Source organism: Lepidochelys kempii, chromosome 11 (genome assembly GCF_965140285.1).
Source record: "Lepidochelys kempii isolate rLepKem1 chromosome 11, rLepKem1.hap1, whole genome shotgun sequence".
In the NCBI taxonomy this organism is placed as follows: domain Eukaryota; kingdom Metazoa; phylum Chordata; order Testudines; family Cheloniidae; genus Lepidochelys; species Lepidochelys kempii.
In genome coordinates, this window is record NC_136390.1 from 36,209,931 (window position 1) to 36,219,259 (window position 9,329).

General features: G+C 39.5%; 1 protein-coding gene across 1 annotated transcript in view; it reads right to left on the reverse strand.

Moving 5' to 3' along the window:
• Positions 1 to 9,129, reverse strand: part of LOC140895597 (sodium channel protein type 2 subunit alpha) — a 119,918-nt gene extending 110,789 nt beyond the window's left edge. The window contains exon 1 of the mRNA XM_078847952.1: positions 8,919 to 9,129. The gene's annotated coding sequence lies outside the window, so the exon portion shown is untranslated. The remainder of the gene's footprint in view (positions 1 to 8,918) is intronic.
• Between the last annotated feature and the right edge of the window lie 200 nt (positions 9,130 to 9,329).

Below are 9,329 nucleotides of genomic sequence, written 5' to 3' on the forward strand. Positions count from 1 at the left end.
AGTCTCCACTACACTGAAAGGATGTGTGTGTCATCCTGAATGTTCAGGGTCCCCAGCAAATACACTGCCTGAATTAGTAACCATTGGGCATCTGCCCAGAACAGAATCCACATTGAGGAAACAGGAGTAAGATGATTCACAGTCAGGACTTCCTCAGTCCCCAAACCCATTTTGGACCCAGAACTGTGCAGAGAAGACTCACAACCCCAGGGGCACTGGGCCCCATGCAGTCACATCCCTCCCCCATCATGTAGGCTTGAAGAAGGGAGGAACTCCTTAGGCTAAGCCAGCAGTGGGGTCAAAGACTTAAGCCAGCCAGCAGACAAGCTACAGAAGCAGTTTCTGCAGGTACCTTTGGACAGTGGCGATATCATCAGACTTTTTTTTCCTACAGTTTTCACTGTTTTATTCTGGATATTCTTTTCCCTTTGCTGACTGGCACTTTGTTTGTGTCCTCCCTCTCCCAGTTACTTCTCGTCAGTCTCATTCTTCTCTTCCCCCTAACCCACTTACCTCCCCTCCCTCAATGTTCCCTTCCTTTGTTCTTATTAGTGTATCCCCTCTTGCCTTCCCTCCTGACCAACATTTGCTTTATAATACATTAAATATATATTAAATAAATATAAACAAACAAAAACTCTGCTAATAATACAAGAACTAACTATTTGCAGAGTTCTGTTCACTCTGCTTGTAGGCTACAGTTGTTTTCCCCACACTTTACCCATCTTATCTATTAAGATTGTAAGCTCTTTGGAGCAGGGACCATCTCTTAAGGCTTGTCTACCTGAACACTTAGTTCATGGAAAGCTGGGGTGAAAATCTACCCCTCACTAGTCTGCTGTGCATTATGTATCTATATGGACCCTGCTGCCTCACACTAAAAGTCACATAGTGCGCTTTGATCTACCCCACTTTGAAATGGGAATAGACTAAAGAGCACTTGGGAACTATTAGTGCGTGGCAGCAGGATCCACAGAGATGCTTAGTGTGCAGAATGCTAGTGTGATTGAGATTTACACCCCGCTTTGCTATAAACTAAATGTGCATGTAAACAGGCCCTTAGTGCATAGAGTTCCTTGTACAATGGGGCCCCCTGATGCTACTGAAACAAACAGTAAATACTAGTAAAAATTCACACAAACCTCTGACTTGAGATGCTAATTCCTGATCTCTAGTTAGCACTTTATCATCACTGGCTGTTCCATAGCAATGGTTACTGATGGTGCCTAAAGAGGGACCAGTTTATGTTCTGATAAGCTTGCTGTGACAAGCACAGCACTTGGGCTATGTGATCCCCATTCCTGCAGACATCCATCTATAATTACTTTGATTCAGTAATTCAGCTTATGCTCAAATAAATGTGTTAGTCTCTAAGGTGCCACAAGTACTCCTCGTTCTTTCTTTTGATTCAGTCAGGCTCTGTAAGAGTCTGTCTGCTCATGATGCTTGCTTGGACAAAAACCCTTGGAAAAGTAGCTGATTAGATTGGGATAGGTCTCTAAGGAAGTCTTCTCTTCGTGGTCTCAGACTGATAGGAAGAAAGCTTGCAGGTATCTTGATTCTGTAAAAGACTTTGTTGATCCTTGCTTTGTTCCTGTAGGTCCCCAGAAAGAAGCAAGAATATAACCAGGAAATTGATAAGATAGTAGTAAAGGTGAATTTCTTTCTTGAGGGATGCCAATTAAATGAACATACATTTTCAAGGGGTCTAAAAAGAGGTCAAAGCTTAAGTACTAGATGTGTTTGAGGCAGATTTCGAAGTGGAGGAATCTGAAAAAGGCTGGAGACAGACTTCAGTGAGTTCTACTGATCAGTGAGTTCTATTGATCATAGGACACCACGTGCATAAAGGAAAGTTTGCCATCCTGAACCTGGCCAATATAACTAAGTGGTTCAGAGGGACAACTCCAACACAGAATGAAAGCTCTCCCAACATCTTCAAGTACTAAATGTCTGGAGCAACTACCTAAGTTCCCCTGATAGTAAATAACTTCAGTAAATAACCTAATAACCAGAGGCTTCTGGATACTTAGCAAGGGTGATCATTTGCCCCAGACAAGAGGAAACATGGAAAGTAGTTGGGCAGGTCAAGAGAAATATTGTTCCTTGCTGAGATCTGAGAAGGTAGACTTGGCCTTACCTTTGTGTTTCTGGGCAATGGCAGATCTTGAAATGTAGGCACTGAACCTGTTGTTCTAGTAAGGACAGAAGGGCCACTTCTCTAGGTGAATGTGGAACTCAAAAGATTACGGACCTGGAGTAGAAATGCTCCTCTGAAGCTGAAGCTTCTTCAAGACTGTCCCACTTTGTTTGTATCCAATGTTTATCTGAATAGATCAAAATAGATAAAGGTATGGTAAAAAAGAGGAGAGTGGTGTCTGCCTTCCAGTCACATAGTTATATGTTTCTCCAGTCTAAGATTGAAGAATCTTATGAAAAAGCAGCATGAAACACTGATTTTTTCATATATCACATCACAGATGACTCAAACTTGTGAAGGGTCTCATAAAACTTTGTGTGGTTTTGGATTCCTAGGTACTCGTTAGGTTTTTGTTTATGATTTTAACTGAAGCCATTGGGGTACTAAAGTATCTAGGGCATGCATCAAGAGAGGACATAGAATAACTGTATTTACTCTATAAGGAATGTTCTGGTTTTTTATCTAGAGAATTTTAGGGTGCCACAACACCCTAAATAAGACTTTCTGTTTTTAAACAGGAGCAGATTCAAGGATCCACTCTAGATGTGGTGGAACATTTTGTATCCCTGATCCCTTTCCACCTTTTACATCCTAAGACATACCTTTATAATGGACTTTCTTTTTGTGCGTCTCCTATTTTTTCAATCTATCACAAGGAACTCAAAGAATGAGAAAGTCAGTTTCCTCTCAAGTTCCCTCATTTCAAGGGGATTCCTCTTCACAGAAGCTGATCAGGGATTAGATATATCTTCCTCCGGTTCTAAGGCCTTGAAAACTTTAACAATGTGTCAATCTAGGATGGGTCATTAGGCTTAAACTGTCTACTTACACCATCCAAATCAGTCCTCACCCACTGAGGTTGTGGTGCAGTAGTTTTTCTCCTTAGAATAAGATTTCTTTCTGGCTCTTTTCTTACTTCTTTTGACTTTGTCATTATTTTCTTTCTTGTTCTTATTAACGGGAAGAAAGAGAGGAAGAAGATGGGGAATCCTTAGCTTGTTCAAAAGATTATGCTCCTGCCAAAATAGTCCATACCAGAATCCACCCCCTGAATGGGACCCACTACTACAGAGAGAATGAAAATGAGCTGCTGTGGCATAAAACTTGTAGATATAATAAAAGGAACCTGTGGTGACTGAAGGTCAAAAAGAGAAAAACGAAGGTGTGTGGGGGAAGGGGAAAGTTCCTGACATGTTAAAAGCTTTTCAATTCATCTTTGTATTTTATTTGGTCATTATTTGTTATTTTTAATTATATGGGATCACCAAACACGAAGGAGACATTTTAAATTCAGTATTAATTCAGAATTACATTTCCCCAGAGATACAGTAGTTGATACTGATATTAATCTTGTTCTGTTTTGTTTGGCACTGTATTACAAAATCCATTCAGGTTCAATAGAAACTCAGCAAAACATTTTCAATGCCAGGTCAGATGAGTCAATTCACAGAGACAGTGCATTTTCTGAGGAGTCAGTACTGGCAAAGCTCCACAGGACAAACTTTAGAGCTGCCTTCCCCCAGCACAATCTTCACCAAGGGGAGAGTGGCTTTCCTATCACCACCTGCCATCCACCAACACAAATCTGCATTGGAGTTCAGCTGCCCTGGGGTGCAGTTTTCCCATCCCTTTACCCCTGGGGTGAATCTAGCCGATAGCCTCAAAGTGGCATACTGGATGAAATCTGATATAACAGTCAAATTCAGGACTGGGTAGGCAAAAATTGTGATACTTGACTCTTGCAGGGTTAAAAATTCTGTGGAAGAGACATTATGCTAATAAACTGCTAATAAAATAGTAATAATTAATAATACTTAGCACTTATAGAACACTTTCAATTTTCAAAGCATGCTATACACATTAGCCAATTATTCAAACATTAAACAAGCTGCTAAAAATAGAGGAGTTCCACCTGCAACCAGTGGAAGGTGAACAATTGTAACAAAGATTACAGTAAAGCTGAGTAAAGTTCAGCAAATCTTTATTTTGAGTTAGAGTGCAAAGCAGTCACATGGTATCTTCCTCCACACTTAACCCCCTGGCACATCCACTGCGCTCCCTATTTATAGTTACCTGCTACCCAATTAACAAGTTATTAAACCTAACATCTGCATTGGCTTTAACTTCAGCCTACTGCACTGTATCCATTAACACTTAACATTGCAATAATGGGTCACTGCAAAAAATAAAGCTTGTTGAGAGTATGGTGAGCCCTTTGTCCTGCAGAGAACAGACTGAAACTTTAATGGGGGCTGGATCACTTCAAAGTAATTTTCATTGCAGAATTGCATTTAATAGTTAATCTCAGGTAGCTGCTGAATTAAGCATCTTGTTTCTCTGTAATGCAGCTAATTGGAAGTACATTTAAAATAATGTTCTGCTGTGGTTTTTCTTTATTTCTTATTTTTATACTTTGCAAGATTTTAATCTGTTTTCCTTAGTCCTCAAGACAACCTGTTAAAACTCCCACATTGGGCATGTCTACACTACACAGTTTTACTGTGTTTGAATATGGTTGTGCACAACTGAGTTAGCTGAAGTGATGCTGACCAGGACTTCGCTGTAAGTGTGGACCAAAACAAACCAGCAACATGACAGCTAATTGTGATTAAGTACCCAACAGTGATTGCTATAGGCAATGGAACAATGGCCTGGATAAGCATCCCCCTTGAGGAGTCCTACCCCAGCTATGCCTCTTGTGGATTCCACTCTTTCAGACTTCAGCCTTTCTCCGGCAAGGAAGAGACAGGTTGGGGTCTCTGACAATTCTAGGGGTATCAATATTATGTCCCCAAAAGTTTAGGGTCAGATCCTCAACTGTGCTAGAACTCTGCTCAGTGCAGACAAGGTGTGGGCAGAGATGGCGGTGCCTCACCTCTGCATTATCCCAAGGCTTCCTAGGGCGACTTCAGCCATTATGTAATTGAGGGTATGTGTACGCTGGAGGTGGAAGGTGCAATTTCCAGTTCAAGCAGACATCCTCATGCTAGCTCTGATTGAGCAAGCACATTAAAAATAGAAGTGTAGGGACAGTGGCATATGTGGCTGGAGGGACGAACTACTCCAAGTACAATCCAGTCTAAGACTTCCTGCTGTTTGTATCACTGAAGCTACATTGCTATTTTTAGTGTGCTAACTCAATCCGAGCTAGTGCTGGTATGTCTGTGTGAGCTGGAGATGACACCTTCCAGCCCCAGTGTAGACATACCCTTAGAGTAGACATAAGACAGTTCAAAATTAAGCCAGTTTGTAAAGGCTGCCAATAGACTACTATGCAAGTTGTGGATCACCAGAATGCACCCCAGCCAGTTCTCCCCAGTCACGTTCAAGCACCTTTGCATCCCCTTTGTGTTCCCAGAGCATTGCAAAAGAGACCACAGCATGGGTCAGGAGCTGACTCTCTGAGTTCAACTTTTAGACACGGAAAAAATTGAAGATGGTCATATACTCTTTGTGAAAGTTAATTCCACACTGGTGTTGAGCAATGTCTATGGCTCAAACAAGTAGCATTCTGACTTCAGTTACAAACTAACTGTACAACTAATGGAGAGGGAGAGAGGTCCCAAAGTGTTAGCTGGGCACTGCTACATAATACTCAACTCTATTTTTAGATAAAACAGGTACAGTTACTCTGTGGGACTCACCCCCCAGATTAAATTCTCTCTTTACAATTGAAGATTACATAACATTAGGAGATTAGTAAATTCTTTAAGGAAAGACTGCTCAGTCTTCTCAACCACACCCTCCACATACTCTGCATTTGATTATTTTCTAATCTCTTTATATTCTGATACATGCAGCATTAGATGTGAAGACAAGAGTAATATCTGATAATGCTCCGGTATCCATTGCCTTGTTGCAACATGAGCCACCACAGAACACTGAGAGATGATAATTGAATGCATGATTCACAATTTTTACTCTCCTTTAAAAAAAAAATAAAAACCCTCTATTTGAAAATCAATATTCCATCAGCTCCTTTACAGGTTGGTCTAAGGGAAGCACTAAAAACTGATCTGACAGGAAAAAGTATTGCTTATGTTTCTTACAAAAATAATAATCTAAACTCAAAATTATCTGAAACATTAAGAACCATAGATTTGGAATACTTCTGTTTTCCTATCCCAACTAAACTCCAGCAACTACTCAGTACAAGACATGCAGAGAGCAAACTCCACATAGCACAAGATGAATGGACTTTATTTAGACTTCAACGGTCATTGGGAATCAAGAAATATTTTTAAAAAACCAGGAAAACTTGTAGCAGATATTCTCCCAGCTGAATACCATAACTAACATTTGAGGGGGGAAACCCAAAGCTTTGTTTACCTCACAAATAGATATAAATATTCCATTTCAAAATTTCTATATGGTGCTGTGTACCTACAAACCATCCATTCCGAGGTCTGAATTCACTATCTTTTCCAACTTCTATCGGAAGATCAAGTTGATTTCTTGGAGGCATTCAGGCAGAATAGATTAGAGAGTCTATTAAAAGTATTAAAAAACAAACAAACAGAGGGTTGGAGAGATTTCTAATTGAAAGGTGTCAGTCCAATCTTGACCTGGTCACCCCTTTACTACTGTATGTTTGAACAGGCAAAATCTAAGGGAGAGCTGCAACTCCTCTCCAAAAAGGTCCTTGTCAGTACTATATTGAAACTGAAGCAGCCCGGACCCCACCACACCAGTCAGCCAGGAACCCGGACCCCACCACACAGGCTGGTCTTTAGCACACAGCTGAGCTGTGTGCTAACTGGGCCATGGGTTGAGAACTGCTGGTCTAGATAATGCTTGGTCCTGCCTTGAGTGGAAGGGACTGGACTAGAAGACCTCTTGAGGTCCCTTCCAGTCCTATGGTTCTATGATTCTCCCTAAGGGAAAGGGTAAGTCACACAGTGCCATCAGATGGGCCAGAAGAAATAGAAATATAGAGCAGAATGTCATTAGTACACTGATAAAATGCAACCCACGCTTCATCACTGATCCCCCAAATGAATGTTAAACTGTAATAGTGACTGAATGGGACTCTTTGAAAAGCCAGAAGACAGAGCCCTGAGGACAGATGACTTATTGTTCAATATTTCCCACAGCAAAAAAAAAAAAAAAAAAAAAAGGAAGGAAATGAACTGAGTCATTTTGGTGACTCTATCTTCTCCTGCTAGTGACCACTAGAATGTCAACAATATTTCATGGACAACAATATTGAATCTAATTGTTAGATCTAAGAGAATCAATATGGACATATAATTTTGACGATCAAAAGGAAGAAATCATGAACTAACAATATAAGCACATTTTCTATAACATACCCAAACCCAAACCTGAAAACCAAAGTGACTGGGGACAGAGAGAGCAGATAACTCCAGATATCGTCACGGCTCCTCCACAACCTTCTTTGGACAATCTTTTCTCAAAAATGGAGATTTTGAGAAAGGGCAACAGTTAACTAGATTGTCAGTGTCAAGAAGTGATTTCTTAAATCCTCTCCTTGACAAACCCAAACAAGAAACCACAAACATGTTAAATACTTTAAATCATGTATTTATTTATTTAAATTGTGTTAACACATAGATGCTTCAGCCATACTGAGCTAGGCACTGTGAAAACAAACACTTTGTTCTTCCATATCCTCACTTGCTTCAAGCACAGGCCTCAGAAACTGCTCTATCCAATATCTGGGATCCAGTCGTACTTTACATACCAACCTAAAAGTGCTATTGTATACAAGGAATACAAGGTGAGACCCTGTTTTGTAAGCAGTGTTCCTTATAATTCTGTGTTTTATTGATTTCTACAGCTTGTCTTTGAAAATAATTTCCAAATGAAAGAACATCATAATATTGTTATACACAGATATTTGTAGAAATGCTATTTAAAAATAATCCCATTTATCAAAGTGATTGCTAAGAGATATTTTTCTCCATTTACCCTTAGTGGCTCACTTCTAGAATTATTAATTATAATATTGAATTTAAGCAGCTTAATGGGGAGTAGTAACACAGAAGGGACATAAAAACTCTTGTGATTGCTTTCTTAATAGTCCTTTTAAGAAGTATATACTAAGAAAAGGAATTAATGTTATACACCGTATAATGTCTGCTATATCATGAATAATGTGGCCTCTGCTTTATTAACTGTTGGTAAACTCCTCCTCCCATATAAACACTCATACAACCTGTATTCCAAGAAAAATAATTGTACAGAACAACATTTCCTTAAACACCTTTTAAAACCTAGGAAATTACATTAGGCTTCTTAAAACATCACCTGTCTAAGCTGAGTATAAATTACTTGCATACTGTCTATATCCCTGGATCTCTAGAATTTGACAACCTGATGTTTTTAAATGCTGGGCACCAATATTTTTATTCTTCTTCCTAAAGATCAATATCACTTCCGCTGGGGACATAAAACACTCCAGATGAGTCAATGAAATATATACCTTGATTATAAGAAAATATACAAAAATCAGTTTTTGTAAAGAAGACATTGCAACACAATGTCATATTTATAGTAAGAGACCAGATGTCAGGTTTTACTGTTTAAAAAAAAATCACACTATCACCACAGATAGTCAATTCAAAATGGCTTTGAATTCCCCATTCTTTCTTTTGCTTTACATTAGCAACAGAGGCTGCAATACGATTTTGAAATGTGAAAATGGTTACACTGATCAGATTTGTAATGTGTATAATGAAATGTTTTGTCAGCTTACCTGATGAAAAGAGAACGACAAATTACAGCAAAGCCCAGCATCCAAAAATGATATGATAATATAATATGCCTCCTCCTGAAATTATCCAGATTTCTGCCCGCAAAGGTTTGCAAATTAATTACAATTTCTGCATTCTCAGTGGAAAAGAAAACACAGAGACCTTTCCAGAATCCTCTTTGCTTCTGCCTCCGCTTCCTGTTCCCAGTCTCACTCTATGGTACCCAACATATATTAGAAAACAGCTTATTAGGAGAGGAGGTGGGGGGAGAGAAAAGAAAAAGAGGAGGGGGGGAGAGACAGCACCTTACATGGCAGCTCCACCTACTGGCAAAGAGAGTGAATAAATGTAAAGCATCAATTTGTGAAGCTTTTTCTTCCAACCTACACTTGACTCAACTCCTACATAACTAT